Source organism: Acanthopagrus latus, chromosome 20, assembly GCF_904848185.1.
Source record: "Acanthopagrus latus isolate v.2019 chromosome 20, fAcaLat1.1, whole genome shotgun sequence".
Classification (NCBI taxonomy): Eukaryota; Metazoa; Chordata; class Actinopteri; order Spariformes; family Sparidae; genus Acanthopagrus; species Acanthopagrus latus.
Window position 1 is genome coordinate 11,157,694 of NC_051058.1, and position 19,449 is coordinate 11,177,142.

Sequence of the window (19,449 nt, forward strand, 5' to 3'; positions counted from 1 at the left end):
TGTCACAAGCAAAATTATGAACGAATACTGAAATGGACACGCAAATGTAATGTGTATAAATTTAAATTAAAAAAAAGAAAAACTTGAATCGTAACAGATCATCCTGGAAAAAAAACCTTGGCACAATTTGACCCATTGTGACCAAAGTCCAAAGATAATCAGACTCATTAGGCCTGATCAAATCATATGTGACAGTCATAAATGATCGTGATGAACAATGAAGCCATAAAAATAGATGTGCTGTCAGTATCATGTCATATCAGACACCCTCAGGGAATGATGACTTACAGAGATTATAAATTGATTAAATTATTAATAGTACTTATCTTATATTGTCAGACTCTATTATTTTGTTCAAAACAGCAGGTTTAGTTTTATGTTGTTAATATGCTAAGATTGGGTTTAAAACATACTGATTTAAAACCAATAAACTGGTCACATGTTTAATGTTTAGATATGTGAACCTGAGATTCAGTCTCTCATTAGGAAAAAAGTCTGACGCCTTAGGGTCCTCAAAACCACTGAACAACAAGACATATAGATAAAAATTCCTAAGCAAAGGAGAGAAAATTACAATGCTTTACTGAGATCCAAAAGAGAGAAAAGGAAAACTGGTTGAAAACTAAACCTTTAACTTAATTGTGCCACATAAAAAGAATGAAACTCTGATCAATAATTAACTGATAATCTGCGGGCTACGGCTCAGTAGACAAGTGAGTAATCCCACAGCTCACTGCGAGTTCTGTGCTATAAGTGTCAAAACATTGGTTTAGTGCAAGTGTTAAAGTGAACTGCAGTCTTCCAGCAAACAAATGTTTGTTTACAGCTGTAGAGAATGATGTCAGACCCTGCAACCAAACACCTCTATCAGTGATTTTGAAATTGTCATTTTTAATATTTAGAGAGCCACAATGTAGCAGATTCCACAACAGTAGCTCAGAGAAAATCCTCCTGCCCCTTCATTTGACACGACAGTCCGACTATGTAGGTGTGACGAGTTGCGTTACCCATCACTTCATCATCACATCTTTTAGCCTGCTTGAGTTGCCTGTTCAAATTAAACGTAAAATGTTGATAAAAAAAAAAAAAAGATTTCATGGACTTTTTCTTGTTCTTCTCCTTCAAGTTGGAAGCAAACTGCACAAATGCTGGACAAAAAAAATAAATAAATAAAAATCCTAAAACCCTCTTTTTGTCTCCAGGAGGAAAGGGTGTAATCTGTATTCATTCCTGAGGTCGATGACTCTGCAGTTTTCACATCTAGAGCTCCGACTGGAAGTGGCGGAAACATAACACCTGGGTAGACATCCATCTCCACTCAGTCAGCACCCAAACATCATTCAGTTGAAGGTGAGTTTGTGTTTTATTATTCTGAAGTAAAGCACGGTAACATTTACGCTCGCCTCCACGCTGCTAACCTGCACATGTGACATCGAATGTGACACCCCAGGAAAAATAACAGAGAGGCAAACTTGTCTACTAATTACTGTCCATTTAAACCTGCATACATGCGATTATATTGGTGTAAAATGGTGCGATAACAGTCTCCCCTGTTTGTGCAAGTGGATGTAACAATCATTTTCTGTCAAAAACATTAAATGGGGCTCTGTGGAACGTCCGCAGTGCGCTGGGGGGCAGTCGTTAGTTTACGTTAGTAGACTCCATTTCTAATCTCACGTTAGCGGCTTTTGCTCTCTGTTAGCTGAGCTGAGAGAGAAATCAATAGTCAAGCATCATTAAACAATCGTCCACAGGCTTACATAGGCAAGCAGGAGAGACAGGGAAAGTCTAGTTTTGATAAAGTGATCAATACTTAATACAAATTGATACATAGAGCATCTTTAAGTGTTTTGTCACTGAGGTGAAGTTGAGGTTTACATGAGTTGTTTTAACTGTAAGGCTTAACCTGCCTTGGCCAAATTAGCAAAGTTCCTGATCCAGATTAAAATGTTGTTTTTTGCCTCTGTCCCCTTCCACATGCTGGATGTATTGCTCAAGTAGCCAGTAATCGTTCCAAAGCTTGTGTGCTTGTGTATGTGTTTACTCGTGCATGTATGTATGTGTGTGTGTGTGTGTGTGTGTGTGTGTGTGTGTGTGTGTGTGTGTGCTGTTCTTTTTGCTGAAAGCACAAGTGTCTGTTTGTTGTGTCGGTTTCCTGTTTTTCACCAATTTGGAAAGCGCATTCATATTTAAAGGTCAATACTGGTCACTCAGGCCAGATTTCTCAATGTCCACAAGTGTCCTCCTCTCTATACTACAGTGTCTCACAACTCCATATCCACTTATTCACTTCGTCCACGGGGTAGATTTCTTGGACGGAATGTCCCGAGGTACAACAGTGATCTGTTGTCTTCTCAATGGGTGTCTTTCAGCTTTTTCAACCCTCAAAGGCAATTTTTCCACTGGCCATCTGTGTGATCTGCAAGCTTCCTGTCAACACCCGAGCTTCTTGCTCCTTTCTACACGTACGCAAGCTTCTTGCTCTACTGTAGCCCATTCAGCTGCGACTGAATCAATGACAGTAGCGTGATAATGCCAGTGTGTGTGTGGCCGCTGCACAGTCTTTCCCTGTTGCAATGCATCCCTACAAGCCCTGCAGTGTATTTATAGATGCAGTATACTTTGTGTTTTATCAAATAAATAATAAAACGCAGACATGGCCTGAAGAGCCAAAGAGAAAGGTAATTCATACTTGAGTGGAGCCCATATATATAAGAAGCCTGAGTGCCCTCGGTGTATTGAACGTGTGACCGTGTATTTTTTGACATTATGCACTTATGCAATATCAAGTGCAACATACTTATAAGAGGCGGCCTTATAACTAAGCTAACGGAGGGGGGGAACCAGTTTCAGGTTATTTTTCTTGAAAGGTCTCGTCTCTCTCTAGCCCAGCTCTCCTTTGAATTGGAAATTGGATGAGAGCCTACACATATTCTCTCCAAGTGCCTTCGTGACGGAAACCGACTAAGCGGAGGACTTAAGACTGAGCCGCCGTATTTATTGAGGAGATTAGCCGACAACCATTTAGCCAAAGAAGTGACCTTCCAGGAAAGTCGCTGACGTAGTAGACGTCAACATCCAATCTGTAGTTTCGGTTGTTCAATTCGCAACGATGGTTGTGTTCGGAGGTTACTTTTCCATCAGACGTGATGTTGTGGTAGGATATGCTCTTACAGTTTGACAGTTTAGATCCACATTTGCTCCTGGTTTTCTATCTTTTGTCACTCTCCCAGCCCTCTACCCAACCAGCCCCCCATCTACGCATACACACTCCCTTTTTCCGGCCCTTTTTCTTCCTCTCCTTCTCCATCTCTTCTCGCTACCTCTTTTCTCCTCAGCTATGTTTCTCACTAGTCGGTGTCTGACCTAGTTTCTCCGATTGCTGCAGTGCTCTCCCCCTCTGTATCGTGAAACACACACACACACACACACACACACACACACACACACACACACACACACACAAACACACACAGAGGTTTCTCAATCATCTCCTACCCATACCACCATACCACCTCCCGTGTCCCAGGGAGGTGGGATAGCACCAGCAGGACCGGCTCAGGAAGCTCCCTCATTGGCTGAGCACCAGAAAACCATCACATGGCTAAATTGGGGGCAACGAGGAGAATTTTGCCCTGAAGTATTTTTTATGTCACTGTTGCCATTCCTCCCTACAATGACATTAACGATGTCAGTGATATTGCAACTACCAGACTGAGGAAACGAGGCTGGAATGTGCGAGATCGGTCCACAAAAGCACGTTTTTCTTCCCCTCGCCGCAGTGCTTTCAGACCTGACCAATGCAATCATTACACACACCCAGTACACAACAGAAAATAGTGGCAAAACTGCAGTAACGTTGGATCTTCTATGTAGGCTACGCAGGTGGAGACACAGGAGGGGGTGGGCAGGTGGGAGGGAGACCAGACGTTGTGGATCCATGCGTAGAGAGGCACAGAAGGAAGAAGTTGAGGCAATCCAGAAGAAAGGACATGAGCGCGATGAAAGTGAGAGGAGGTGAGGACCGAATGCCAAAATAGTGAGCCAACGCTGCCAAAAGTACCCTGAGCTGAGCTCTGCTACAATAAAGCTGAGGCAGCTCATCGTTCCGGTGATCTCGAGGTGATGTGACTGTGTCGTGCAAGGAGAGGACTTTTTAAAAAGGCAAGGAAGAGGACAGAGAGCTTAAAAATAAAGAGAGAGAGAGAGAGGGAGAGTGGGAAGAATGGAGAAACAGGAAAAGCTATCAGAAGACTGAAGGCTAATGGTAAATGACAGGCCTGAGAATGAAAGCAACTTCTGTCAACCAGAGGGACAAAGGGAGCTCTGTCTTAGTTTTCCTACATGTTAGAAAACATTAGACTCTTGTCCACAGAATGTCCAAATGAGGGCTCAAGATGTAACATGATGTCAAATACGGCCATCTGATGACACTAACCACTGTTGTAAGGTCCCAACACAGAAGAGGTTCTAATGGACTCAAATAACTACAATGGAGGTTAATCTCAAATGCTGGCTTGCCAAATGTCTCCGCCTAGTAGGTAAACGACAACGGTTTGGTTTTGGCTAAGCTGACACTTGAAATAGACCACATAATAGATACTGTCAAAATAATGTGCATTTTTCACCATATGTAGCTCTGCGGGCGTTCATACAGATCGGTTTGAAATACACTCACTGATGCAGTCACAAACACCAGCACTGCCATGAATTCTGCCTTCACAAATATAATAATGCTCAACTTTGAGGTGTTCCTTTAACCATGTCTGTTATGGAGGTTGTAGTTCGTAGAGATCTTAAAGTGGGCTGCATCATATTAAGAGGTGCGTCTCCAATTGATTTTGGTTTTGTCAGGGCCATGACCAATACCTATTATTAGACATCAAGGAGGCCAATGACTGATAAGTGGAACGGATATCCATTTGCAGTAAAATTAAAAACTGTAGTGTCAACATTTAGAATAACCGGTGATGTCACCAAGTACAATTTACCCAAGTACAACCTCAGTACAATTGCGAGGTATTTTACTAAAAATTCCCATTTTCTGCTACTTTGTGATTCCGCTCAAAAACATATATTTGATTACTTTAATAACTAGTTACTTTGCAGATCGAGATTATCAGTGTCGATAAGTTGTGACTTGTGATGTGAGAAGTGACAACAGACAGAGAAGATGCCTCATCAGAGCCAAGTGCCTGGGACAAAACACACACACACACACACACACACACACACACACACACACACACACAAAAACAAAAACTGGATAATCAGGGGAAAAAAATAATGTCAGGCCAGATAATGTGCCAGACAGATAACCAGTCAATCCAAGGTTTGTAATATTTTGGTCACTCCATTTACATACATATGATCTGAAGAATATTAGAAACAGGATTCAGTATAATGCACTTTGGCCACTTCAATCTCAATAAATAAAAAAAAGCAGGATTATTACCTCTCTGACAGTGTCAACAAAAATTTTAAACAACAAAGCTTTGTTAAAGTAGAATTCCTGGCAGAACTGCTGTATTGGATTAAATGGCATTGTATAGACGTAACTGCAGAAGTGGTCACTGAACGTGTCACTGAATTGGTCCCCGGCATGTATGCAATTGTTGCTAGTTGTTTTGTTTCCTGCTGCAAAATAACACTCGTCATCTTGATCTTGCAACCAAGACAGTTCCAGGTAATAAGAGAGTAAAAGGGAAAACACATATCCGCTATTGATATGCAGCTCAAAACAAAAAGACAAAAACTAAATAAATATATAAACACCACAGTTTTGATCGGATCTCATCCAGACCATTGTGTCATTTTTTACTCAGACATTCCTGAATTAACATACTCCCACACCAAAACAATATCTCCAAAGCATTCTGTCTTTTCTCGTCTCGCCGGTACAGTATGAATACAGAGAAGGCACCAGAGGTTTGTGATTCAACTGCCAAGCCTCTCCTGATTTGCAGATTCGCCCACTTTCTCTAAATTAAACTTTGGTGCCGGGTGGGAAATCTTGCGCACACGGGAAATAAGGCTTCGGTGTTTCAATCTCACAACCTGAGACGCGCCGGTGAGGAGAGACTCACCGATGAGCCCTTTTTTCATGGAAATCACTGCGCACGCAGGCCTGAGGAGAAATCAACGCCGCGTCGCATGGTAACATGGTAGCATGCTAAGTGCGGCCTATAACCTATTCTACTGTGCTGTGATTAATTGAAACCACGCAATAGTTAAAAGCCAGAGTACAATATTGCTGCTGATGAAACAAAGGCTCATTCATGGTTGCAGTAATTAAACCCTACAGTATTTCAAGATGGCAGAGCACAGTGGATTACACTGTAGATCTGAACATCAAATCAATATTGATCAATCCATCACAGCGGCCAGTCCTGTTTAAATATGCAGCAGCAGCAGCAGCAGCATGTCAGGCACAGAGCTGTTGGCGGTTGCGAGGAGCGAGAAAGAAGCACGCCAACGGCTTGAACGTGGGGCTGGGTGCTAAGTTTTGTATGTTATTGTATATTTAGCGTGATATGGCTTAAGCATTGTCTTTTCCTGGTTTTAAAGGATGTGTTACCGTCAAGTGACGTCATTTTCTGAACTCACCGGACTGTTTCACTTTAACGACACAGTCATGACATCCAAACAACTGATTAAGGATGCAAATTTTAAGCAGTGTCTTTGATTGATAGTCAGCTGCCTCAACAATCAATTACTGGTTAATCACTGATAAAGTATGAAATGTGCTGGAAGTTTTTTTCATTAGAGGAGATTTCAATTATTCGAAGGCCTGAATGGCTCAGGCCTTAGCAGCAGTCGCTATCAATATTAGATTTTTTTTTACTTCTGAATACTGGTATTGGCAAAAATCAGCTGGCCTCTACTCATGACTTCTTTCCTCACTCTCTCTGATGTATCATCAGATGTTTTCCTGGAAGATATAGCAATAAGTGAATGAACTGCACAGATTTCTCTTGGTTGGACATTGTTGGACATATTTGGTTTATACAAAACATATAACAAGGTCTTGTCATTTTTAGACATTTTAATGCAGAGAAGCTCCATATTATATCTTTAAAAACTATTAATCACACCTGCATGTAGCACACAGCTGTGTGTGAGTCCTTGCGTACACCACATGTGCCACTGTGTACATGTGTTGGCGTAAATGCCTGGCATAAGCGTGCCGAGTGTGTGTGGACATGAGTCAGAATGCGAGCGAGACAAACAGCCTATGGGCACGGGAGGTGTGTGCGTGTGTGTGTGTGTGTGCCCACTCGTCGATCGCAGATAGTGAGCGGTAGCTACACGAGCGCTGCATCGAGGCGATGGAGAGGGCCGAGAGGAGAGACGGAGAGAAAGGAAGAGGTGGAGGAAGATGATAAAAGGAGGAGTAGCATTCTGTCACCTCACACTTATTTATCTCCTCAGGCACTCTCTCCCGCCATCTCTCCCCTCACTGCAACATGGAGTAAACATGCACGTGTGTGCGTTCAGCGCTATGAGCATACAATTCGGAGGGAATGCTGTGATATTGGCTGTGGATCTTAATGCGTCGAATTCCCTCCAGTAAAGCTACCATGTGTGACACCTGCAGCCCAATGACCTTCAAGGCCCAGTAGAGTCTCCCTCGCTCTCCGGACTGAAATTAGATTTGGAAAGATCATCAACATAAATTTAAAAGAGCGGGAGTCAGAGAGGAGGAGAGAGAAAGAGCATGAGCGAGAGAGAGAGAGAGAGAGAGAGAGAGAGAGAGAGTGTGAGAGAGAGAGAGAGAGAGCAACTGTGAAAGGAAGTTGATGATAGAGAGCGTTGATTGTGTTTCGATGGATGAATGGAGAGGAGAGAGTGAAGGAATGGAGGGAAGGGAGATGAAAAGATGAGCGGAGGAGAGTAGACAATGACGTGAATCTCGCCAATCAAGGGGAGAGAAGCAGGGCACCGGAGAGTGGGGGTGCAATAAAGAGATAGGGCGGAAGAAGAAAGGAGGAGGTGTTGGGAGAGCACGAACGTAAGTGATACAACCAAGGAGAGATCGACGGCGCTGATATTAGCCCTACAGGCGTTTTTGCATGCACGGCGGTGCGCCGCGCTCTTCCTTAACGGGACCCTAGTGGCGCTGTGTTTACTGCGGCACCATCCAGAAGAGCTTTATCATTACAGTATTACCACAGCCCTGCCTGGCTCTCTGTCACCATGACAACCACTGCGTTAGCCTCTGCTTTCAGGCACCAAGGACAGGACTAAGCCAAATACTGCTCCTACAGCTGGCGTAAAGGGCTGAATGTAGAGGGGCAAGATTGTGATCGTTCAGTCCGGACGATTTGCTCAGTGAAAGATTAACATTTCTAAGGTCGAGGGCGAGTGACCTTGACAGAAACACAGAGACAAATAAAGGCTTTTGCTTGCTGTTAACAGTGCTTTCATTCGCTGATGGTGATGCTTGATCAGCATTAGTATGATGAACAGCGTCCTGGAAGGACAGAAGGATGGGGAGTCTTTCCGAGAGGGCAAATCAAATGGGCGACCACTGCTGCAGAGTCAGCAGTGATAAGAAGACATTGAAGGATGGTGTGAAATCTGCACATGAATGAGGCATAAAAAATGAACATTTCAATGATGTGAAATACAGAATATTCTCCTGAAGGGCAACCAGGGCGATGGTTGGGACTGGGATCGGGTGATTAATCTATTATCTTAGGTGAATGACTGTGGCCATCAGTCAAAGACTTCCAAAGTAGCCACTTAGCCTGCAGTGTGAGGATAACCTTGGGTGGCTTACAGGAATAGCCTTCATCATCATCATCACGGTTGTATTCTGAAAAACACTGTGGAGTAAATTGAGGGTTTTTGCTGGTTTCTTCACAAAAAACAAAACAAAAAAAAAACTAAACCTAACAGTCAAACACTCGTCGACAAGACAAAGAGAACAACTAAAATGTCAAAAGAGAGGGAGGGAGTTCCCTTCAGGGACATGGCGTGTGAAATGGACGGGCAGTAAAACTGAGTGGAAAAGGCAGAGAGAGGGAGAGAGAGAGAGAGAACAGTAGAAAATAGATGCCTTTCTTTTTTTTTCCAGCGTTGCATTTTTTCTTCACGTTGAATTATGAATTACTTTAGTGGCTTTTAGCCGTTTATGACCCTCAACCTCAAGGCTTCCTCATATGAGGTTAAGTTACCCTGGCATGGGCCATGAAATGTGACTGAGAATGTTAAGCACAGTCACCAGATCCAGACCATCGTTTTGCCTCTTTTATCCAATGAACAGCCCTAAACACATGAACTCTTCACTTCAGTCATAAACGGCGAAGAGATTGGAGAATTTGGTACCAGCAAATGTTTGGCAACTCATTTTCTTTCAATCATTGCAGCTCTAGTTTGCTTATAGTCATGAAGCCCGAGAGAATCGCTTCCCCGACTCTTCAGTTCCCTTGAGGTTGAGAGACCATTTTGGCTTCCTTCAGCCAATTTTTTTGGCCCACCACTTCACTGTTTTGGTTCCCTTCTACTGCTTTCATTAGCAGCTAAAGAAACAGCTGTTTAGACCAAACGAAAATGCCATGATAAATCAGCCGTATCTAACCTGCACAGCACCAAACGACAAACAGATAAAGTCTGTGAACATTTTGGTGACATTTAGTGACTCTTTGCAGTAACGTTGCACGGAGGTTCTACCGTTTCAGAGAAGTCTAGGTTTAAAGGTGCGCTGATCAAGTGCGCCCTCATCTCAAGTCAAAAAGGGGATCCATGACAGCTGATAATATTAGACTGGAAACAATATTAGACGACATATCAAATTCACGCGACCCTATCTCCCCCTATTTCGTTCCGTCCCGGAGGATCTGCAGCCGTGTCTCATCTCGACGGATCCATGACAGGCAGTTAAAGCAGAAGATTGGGAGCCCCTGCTAGGGGTCACCCAACACGGGACACTGCGGGATAATGAAGGGCATGATGGGTGAGGCGCGGAAGAGGGTGGGACCGGTGGAAGTGGATGCGGGGACCGGCAGAGAGGAGGGATGTAACGTGCTGCATGACTGCATTCCTGCAAACATGCTATATGAGGCTCACACGTGTGCGCGTGGCCCATCAAACATCTTGAATGTGAGAGCAGATGAAGGAGGAGGAGCGACGGAGGCTGGCTGGAGAGAGGTGGTGCTGAACTTAGATATAATTAGCTTCTGCTCTGGGTAATCCTCGGATATACTTTATTTTCTGAGAGCGAGAATCACCGACTCTCTGAGGTCAGCGCTCTTGGAAAGGGATCCTGGTAAAAATTTCAATCACAACAGAGACTTCTGTTTCAGACATTCCCTGAATGACTCAACTCCTTGACATGCTACAGTTGAATCCGTAAGCTCTCCTTCACACACACGCACACACACACACACACACACACACACACCGCTCTCAACCTGACACGTCACAGTGGCGTATCGGCTCTGCAGCGTTCAGGTCCTTTTTTCTTTTTAATTCCCACTGCAGTCAGACATTTCTGAAGGCAAACAAACACTGTGTGCAGGTGAGAGCACTGTACATGCGTCCGTTCCCCCTCCCCTGTTTTGTATTCGTCCCATATTACTGCAGTATACGGTGTGCATTTGTCCTTGCGACGCAGTCCCCCCTCTTTCTCAGCCGATCTTTCCTTTTTTCCTCCCTCCCTCACCCCTTTCTCCATCCATCCCGTCCTCTCCTGCTCGTAGTTTTTCGAAAAGCAAGTTTGGTCAAAAGCTGTCCCTCTTCCTAATAGCTGCGATGACAGACTGCCTTCATGCCTCCTCCTCCTCCTCCTCTAAACGCCCTCCGTCCCCTTTTTCTCCCTCTGCCTTTGTCCCTCTGTGCTTCAGTAACTGTCCCCAGTCTACCTCAACCCAGCTCCATCATGAAACAGAAAACGTCATGGGACTACATGTATCACCCTCTCTCTGTCGAGCTAAAAAAAAAAAAAAAAATGTATTCTAAAGAGCCAAAATTTTAAGAGAATGTCCCGATCTCAACAAACCTCGATGGGACATTCTGATACATATCCATCCAAATCCACTCCCAAATCCGACTGTTACACACTTCTCCAGATCACGTTTTCCATTTAAAGTAGTCATCGGCCGTGCCTCCACTCTGCTGCCACTTGGACAGGAGGGACAATCACAAGGAAACAGATGGTCACACAGGAATGACGTCCTCCAATGTCATTTTCCAAAAGAGTGAGCAGGGATACAGTTTGACTGTTTAAGTGCCACGGGGTAACGACATGCGGGCAGCCATGCATAGACACTCACAAAACAGTGAAACAGACGACAACAACCCGGTAACCATCAGCAGGTTAGTTGTGTGTGATCTGATCATTTATATATTCGATCATCAGCTGCTCCTTAAATGTGCAGATTTGACGGTTTTCATAGTGTTCTATGATAGTTAATTGAATCCTTTGGGTTCGGGCCACGTTTTCCACCATTTTCTGCCAATTTATAGACCAAAGCTGAAGTAATTAGTCCGTGAAAGGATCAGTTGATCAGCAGGAACTATTTTGACAACTAATTTGTTGTTCAAGTGATTTTTACTCATCCTGTTATGTGAAAGTGAACCTCATATTGTCAGGTTTTTTACTGTTTGTCAAACAAGATGAGTAAAATTGATGACGAATTTGATGATAATGTAGAACATCACAATAAGCAAATGGACCGATGCAGGCACAGGGGAAATTGCAGATGAATTTATCAAAATGCCTTTGCAAAAACATGTTCAAAGTTTAAATAACTCATGTGTGGAGAAGTATTTTGTCGTGTTTTTACTTTCAGAATTTCCTTCCAGCAGTATTTTGTTGTGCAGTTTAAAAAACATGTCCGATTCTTCTGTTTTGTTTGTCTGATTTTCTAGTTATTTCACCTTTTTTTCATTTGTTATGCTTAATTGACTTCCATAGACGTTAAGGTTTGGTTGTACACATTTCACGAATACGAAGTGTTTAAAGCTACTTAAAGAAGTGGCCTCACATAAAGCAAAAATACCAGTGTTGGACTATTTTTATGGCAGACTTGCATAAAGATAATCCTTTATTGCAGAGGCACTCATGGATTTAGTAATACACAATAACCAAAAATGTCTATATTTTTAATTTTCTGCCCTTAGATAACTACGGTTTGTTGGTTTTGTCACCTGTCAGCTAATCAACCTTCAGTCTGGCAGCGTACATCTTTGTTAATATGCATTCGGGACGTTCACATGTGAGAAAGTGATCTCTCGGGCGTTACATGTGGAGGCGTGTCAGAGACGTGATTTATGTGTGCTGTGAGTGTGAATTGCTTGGCAGGATGGTTTATGGGCGGCTACACTTACAGAGTACCGGCCAGTGTGTAAAGGTGAGTGTGCTGGGAGTGATTTATGTGCGGCCAGGTGTTTGAGCGGGTCAAATGTAAGGTGAGTGTTGGAATTGATTGGGGGAAAATGTACTTATATACCACGTCGAGACTTAAGTTACAGTATGTGCTGATGAATAATTGACTGCCTCGACACAGCGAAAGGACTTTTCATCCAGAGCGCCATCACGACGATTTCCTCCCTGTCAGTATTCGACTTGTTTGTTTACATATACGTGTGCTTATGCGCGTGGCGGTCTGTGCGGTAGTACACAACACGCTGCTCTCTCGTGTGATTTGACAAGATTTGCCCCATTTAGCGAATTCAGACTCCCACCATTGTAATCGGCTCTGGCACCGCGCAAGCTTTTCAGCCATGCCAGTGCCCTGAATCATTTCGATCCCAGAGCACGAGAGCAAAGCATCCAGGGTTTACCACAAGTTGCAACTAATTGACTGTCCGTACGGTGGTGTGGAGCACTGATTCAGCACTTAACCAACATGGCTAAATGGACCGGGGAGGAGGAGGAGGAGGCGGCGGGAGACGGCTGAGGAGGACATCAAGAGAAGAAGAAAGGTATTGGGAGTGAAAGGACAGCAAGTTTTGCAGCATAATCAGGGCAACACGTTAAGCGTTTCCGTCTGAAATGTAACGTGATGCTTAAAGCAAGGGGGTTTTGGAAAATTCCCTTGCTTGCCCGGAGCGAGAGTAGAGGATCGATACCACTCTCATGTCTGTACGGTAAACATGAAGCTGGAGTCAGCAGCGGAAATAGCTAGCCTAGGTCTGCCTTAGAGCATCAGAACCATATAGCGAGCACCTCAACGGCTCACTCATTAACATTTTATTTGTCTTTTGTTTAATCTGGAGAGAAAAGAAGAAAAACAAAAACAGACACGTGACACTTCTTCTTGCCTCTGACTCCAGGGAGTGTCTTTTTCAAGCCACGAAAAAAAATGGTCTGGCACATAGCCCTTCACAAAATGACACATTCTTGTTATCACCCATTATTTTTTCAACGGAGTCAGGCTAGCTGTTCCGCCCTGTTTCCAGTCTTTTCGCTAACCTCTGTGCAGCTAAATATGTAGCCGCATTTTTTATTGTGCATAAAAGGGGCGTCAATCCTCTCATCTGACTCTCAGCACGAAAAGCAAATAATCACATTTCCCAAGATGTTTGAACCATCATTTAAATGCACACTATGCAGCAAGAGTCTTTCAATCAAATCCCTGAAAATAAAAAGATGTAGTGTGAGGTCTTTGTGATGTAGCATTGACTTCACTGACAGACAACAAGTACTGTAGATGAAAAAAACCTACATATCAGCTCAGAAAGAAAAGTGATGTTCACCAACTTCCATCCTCACTCTATCATATGGTGTTTAAACTGAAGTCAAAGCAACAGGCAACAAACCGCCACCAACGCGCAATCACCTTGAGTAAAACTATGGATTTGTCGGGGTTTTAAAATTGTTGGAAACATCTGGGATAATCTAAGTCCACAACTCAACAATTATGTATAACTAACACACTGGACTAACACCGGTGATTACTGGCGAGGAATACGCCTGAACACAGGGACTGCGTTTCCTTTTCCGCTCCACTACAAGCTAGGAAGAAAAAAAAGGTCAAAATCAAACACAGCCCCTTTTTTACCCCTTTAAAGTGCCTCTCACTTAGTTAAACACACGGGGCTCATGTCTCCGTCCTTGTTATGGGACATTGAGCATCTATCCAGTAATGTATCGCCAACAGACAGCTCTCAAGTTACAAGGCAGCAAACGGAGGGACTTGTGACTTCCGAGGATGCGATCACAACACGAGAAGGCCTGCGGTGCAAAACCCTGTCAGTGAAAATTGAAACAGAACGCGATGCGTTCACCTAACTGCAGGCACAGGAAAAGGCAGGCTGACTAATTATCACGCTTGAGGAGAACAGTTTGCCTTAATAAACTTGGTGAGTGCCTTAGAATAACGTCCATCCCCTTTTTTTTTCTGTGGAGACAGGTTCGGCTCGGTTGCGGGTGTTGCTTGTGTGCAGAACGGTCATATGAACACAAAGGGTTCTCCTCTCACCAGTAATGGAGGAATAGATTTGCCACCAGCGAATGAAATTAAGGCCTCCTTTCCCTCTCTTTGCTATTTTCAGCTGCAGCCTACAGGGAGAGGAACAAGAATGGAAGTGGGAAATAGGCCTTACAGCGGGGTCGGGGGTTTGAATGGAAAGAACTCGGAGCACCAAACCCCACAGCTGAAAGCGAAAGGTTTACATTCAGCGCAGGTAAGACCCCTCGGTTTAGGAGAGAACAACATTAAAGTGGTGAAAATTTGTCTCGATTTAACACATCGGGACACAGTTTTAAGGTCCTAAACGGGATGTTGGCAACACTCAGGAGAAGCATGTCTTTGTTTTAAGGTGAGATGCAGGTACAGATAACGTCGGCTGCTGTGACGTTGACTCTCCCCGGAGCATCATGGACAAACGTGACAAATAACAGAGGAGTAAGATGAGGTAGGGTTCCAGGGTTTTTGCTGCGATTGGCCCATACCTGAACAAAACCTTCACCACAGTTCCTGTGAAGCTCCGGGGCAAACAAAACTGGCGCATAAAAATCTCACAAGACTGCTCAAAATTAGAAATGACCTTGTGTATGATAAAAACGAGTGTCTGAGAGGACATCACGCTCTGTTGAAAATTAAATGTACCCACAAACCCACAAAGAACTCGTCTTTTCGTTCACAAGGTCTTCTCCCCTAAAAATATGACGCAATGTCCCGACAGAAATGGTAATGTCGCCCAAAACCTGCCCTGGGCGATCCTCTTTTCCACCCAACACTGTATCTATATATACGCTTGACTCCTATCAGTCCATCTTCTTTCATTTTCTGTCCACCACAGGGATTTTTCTACCTGGAGACGACCTGTTCTGTTCTGTTCTGAGGGCGTCCGGACGTGGCGGGCAGCTCACGTTTTGTGTTTATGGCAGCATTGTGCGCTCCGAGTACTGAACGCTGTGGGGAAAAAAAGAACACCAAACAATGAACGACAAGACATGACCTTCAGGGAGAAGTCGAGGGGGGGGGCCCTCCGGACATAGCAACGCTCCCCTCAAATACGGGCACACAATGTCCGATTTGTGGAGGAGGGGGGGACAAAGGGGCATCTTGTACATGCTGAGCTACAAATGGTGCTTTGTCAGGAGATTTCTGACGGAGGCAACTGTGCCCTTCTGGTGCGAAACTGGAAGGGAACCCAAAACACAAGCTGAACCTATGGGACTGCAGCACAGGACAACATTCAGACAGTAAGAGGTGGATTTTATACATAAAGTACTTATTCAAAACAAATTCTACATCTAATATTTATCATTTACTTTTTGTTAAAGGTGCACTACGTAGTTTTGGGGGAAGGAATTTGAATTGGAAGAGAAAGAGCTTTCAGATTTGCTATGCCTGGCGGACACTGCAACTCATTTTATCTGTAAATACAAAAATTTTTAATTTTAGTTTTAATTTCTTCTTCAAAACTACACAGTGTCCTTCTTCTGTACAGTAGGTTCAACTGATTCAGTTAGACCTCCTTTATCTGGACTTTTCATCCCCAATAAATCTTTTGTCCTTACATATCTGTATGTTTCACTTTTCCAGAAGGTCCTCTCGTCGATCTATGACCCCCAAATCGAGCTGCAATGTTTAATCTATCAGTTGTCAACAAATAAATAACTCACCAACTAATACGATAATCGATGAATCAGTTTGAGTAATTTCTAAGTGAATATTTTGATTCCAGCTTCTTAAATGTTCATATCTTCTTGTTTCTTTCCTCTTTTGAGACACTAAACAGAATGTTGGGAAACATTTCTAGACATTTTCCACCCCAGAGCAAATAACTGATCAATCGACCGAGAAACAGCCGAGAGATCAGCTGACAGTGAGAATAATCGTGAGCTGCAGCCCTAACCCTAAAACATCATCTCCCTCATCTTAGTTTAACAGCAAATATTCAACCTGCTAAATGACAAGCAATTACATGAAAGTGGATTACCTCAGGATCAATAACAAACACCACAGTTCATCAGTGCTCGGTTAATCAGTTAGGATTGCTGTAGCTGGAGCTGATTGGCATTTAAAAACAGTGGAAAAAACTTAAACAAAAGGTGGCCCCGGATCAAATTCTGTCAAGTGCGATGTAACGGCTCCACGTCGTCTCGGCTGCACAGCGAGATCTATGTCGGCGGGCACGGATCAATAAAGAAATCAGATGCAAATGACATGGAGTAGCACCTCGTCAAACAGTAAAACCCATGCACCCATAAATCTTGCCAAACAGCCCGTTTTATCAGTCAAGAAAATGGCTTTAAAAAAACAAAAAAAAAAAAGAAACAGACAAAACAGAAGATAATCAATTGATTATCAATCAATAAGCAGACAAAAGGGCCAGGGTAGGAAGATTGGATGACTCGAGCCTCCACACATAATCGAACATGCAAAGACAAGGGTCTCCTACCCCCACCACGCAACATCCCCCCCTCCCTCCCTCCATCTCTCTGTGGCTGTCACCTCCTCCCTGTTTGTCTCAAAACCCCTCGTCCTCCCTCTCCGTCTCCCCCCCCCCCCCCCCAATTCCTCTCCATTATCTCACCCCTTCTCTGTTTCCCCCTCGATCTGTCTATCCCTTCTCACTCCCACCCCCCTCTCCACCTCCTCCAACTCTTTTCTCTTCCTCCGGTGATCCCCCCTCCTCCTCTCTGCCGTGTCTACTGCAGCAGAAAATCCAGCACAGACACCAGCATGTGTGTGTTTGCACATGTGTGTGTGTGTTCGCCACTACGGTGGATCCATGAGCGAGCCTCACACGATTATGTGCAGAGACGGGGGGAGGGAGGAGAGGGTAGGGGGTGAGATTTTTTTTTTCTTTAAAAAGGGAGAGAGAAAAAAAGCTCCGCATGTGTGTCGAACGTTCTGATCAAAACATTGATTGCCGATGCGTTACATCACAGCCACACAAACAAAACCCCCTTAAATCATTAGAGTAATGCCTCCCCTCTTGTCTTCCTCTATTTCCTCTCGTCTCCCTCTTCCTCCCCTCTGTCTTCCTCTCATCTGTCTCATTGTATTTCCACATCAGCATCTCATTTTTTTGTCTGTCCTCGCCTCCCTCCCTCCCTCTCCCTCCGTCCTCTCCGTCTTCTCCCTCTCCACGTATAATTTGCATCTCTTGCAAGCCGAAAAAAGACCAAAAAGGTTCTGCCCACGTCGGGCGGGATACTTTTGGAAAAAGAGCGAGCGATCTGGGTCACAACGCTGTTTGACGTATAGTGCTGGCATATCAGACCTCCGGAGAGAAATGGGGCTGCGTTCACCCCACAAATAGAGCCGGCATTTGTGCAGCCACTGAAATGAATCCCACCAAACTACCTGCTCTGTACTCTGCCTAACCCCCCCACCCCAAACGTGGCGTCACAAGCACCACCATCTGCAGCCATTACACTTAATGAACCACACTTTTTTTTTCGAGGATTCATGAGATCTTGGCCACTGTAACCAGCGGATGTGCTGTGAAACTGTACATTACATAATATACAAGCATTTCTGGCGGCTGAGCAGCAGGTACAGTAGCTTTGGATCCAAAGTAAAGCGATGCTGCAAGATCGGGCTCCGCTTCTGTTTACAGTCTAAACACCGAAGCTGTCTCGCTTCTCATGCAACATCTGGACCTGCTGCAGAGAGCTGCCCCACTGCTGGGGCTGCGAGAAAGGGGAAGAGAGGGGTGGGGGTGGTGGGGAAATCAATCGGGGTGAGAGTGACAGAGAAGCACTTCCTGTCTGATCCAAAGTCCGGAGAAGCAGATCAGGTGGCCTAAACCAGACCATCCGTCCGTCGCTTTCCCCTTCCTTTGGAGGGAACCGAATCTGGGTGTATGGATCTATACCTGGTGCCAGAAGGGGTGTGTGTGCAGCAAATGCTTTCAACAGTGTTAAGCACTGTATGCACTGATGAGTGTGTGGCAATTTGGGTTTTTTGCTCACAGATATTCAGCTTTTTTTTTTCTTTTTTTTCAGTGTGTGGTGCCATGAACCAGCCACTGCAGGTGTCTGCTGAATGCACCTACAGGATGCATGCATTCACACCCTTGGAAACAGTGGCCATACAAGTGCGAGAAGCACAAGACGAGGACGACCAAACTCTGTCATGGGATTTGCCAAACAACGGGAATCAAAGCAGCTGTGATCAAGCAGCTGGATCAGTCTGTAACTGGAGGGTCTGAGAAAATAAATAAAAAGAGCCAGGAGCCCACTGTCACTGTTTTCATGTACCGATCAAAAACACAGTCAGGGGTACTTGTTACTCAACACCTGTATGATCAAATGCCATCAAACGTTTTCTGTTAAGAGCCAGATCATTAACTATTTACACATAACCCCCCTCCCCCCAATGTCCGCCATTGGGGGCAAAGTTATGCGTAAAAGCAATAAAGCCTGTGCGTAAAAGCCATGTAGCATTCAACTGGGACACGCAAAACACAAAAAAACAAACCAGCAGACTGAAGCACTACCAAGGGCAAATGTTGGGGGGAAGACATGCACCCCAACACTGACAACTCAACGTCGTGTGAGCCTCCTCGGCGCGCCGCCGCGATAAATAAGACGGAAACGTGAATTACGGCGCGTTGATGTGCATCGTAAACGGACAAATGCGACGTAATGAAGGTGTTTGGATGCAGGGAGCGCGGCGGACCGAGGCAGATATGTAGCTGAGCACTGCGGGAGGAAATATGACGGCGATAAAGAGAAAGAAAAAAAAATCGGCATTCAGTGTGAAAGCAGCTCGTGTGAAACATAGCAGGTGAGAGACGTGGAGGTGATGTGTTGGACGGAACCGTCGACTAGTAGCCATCTGCCATTAAGATGTAGCTGTCATAGCGTTTTTCCATCTCCCCATGCATAAGCATCAATTATTCAACCTCAGTTAAGTTTACATCCTGCTCCTTAATGCACAGATACAGAGCGCACAGCCACCGTGACCAGCAGTGATGATGTGGACAGGACATTAATGAAACAACAACAACAACAAAAAACAAAGTTTAAAAAAAAAT

General features: G+C 44.4%; 1 protein-coding gene and 1 long non-coding RNA gene across 7 annotated transcripts in view; one reads left to right on the forward strand and one right to left on the reverse strand.

The window, feature by feature from the left end:
• kcnc3b (potassium voltage-gated channel, Shaw-related subfamily, member 3b) overlaps positions 1-19,449 on the reverse strand; it is a 52,700-nt gene that overhangs the window by 23,753 nt on the left and 9,498 nt on the right. The gene's annotated exons all lie outside the window — the stretch shown is intronic.
• Positions 1,218-18,514, forward strand: LOC119009393. The gene is made up of 3 exons (XR_005071727.1): positions 1,218-1,350; positions 14,503-14,634; positions 18,416-18,514. It is a non-coding gene; the product is annotated as an uncharacterized LOC119009393 (long non-coding RNA).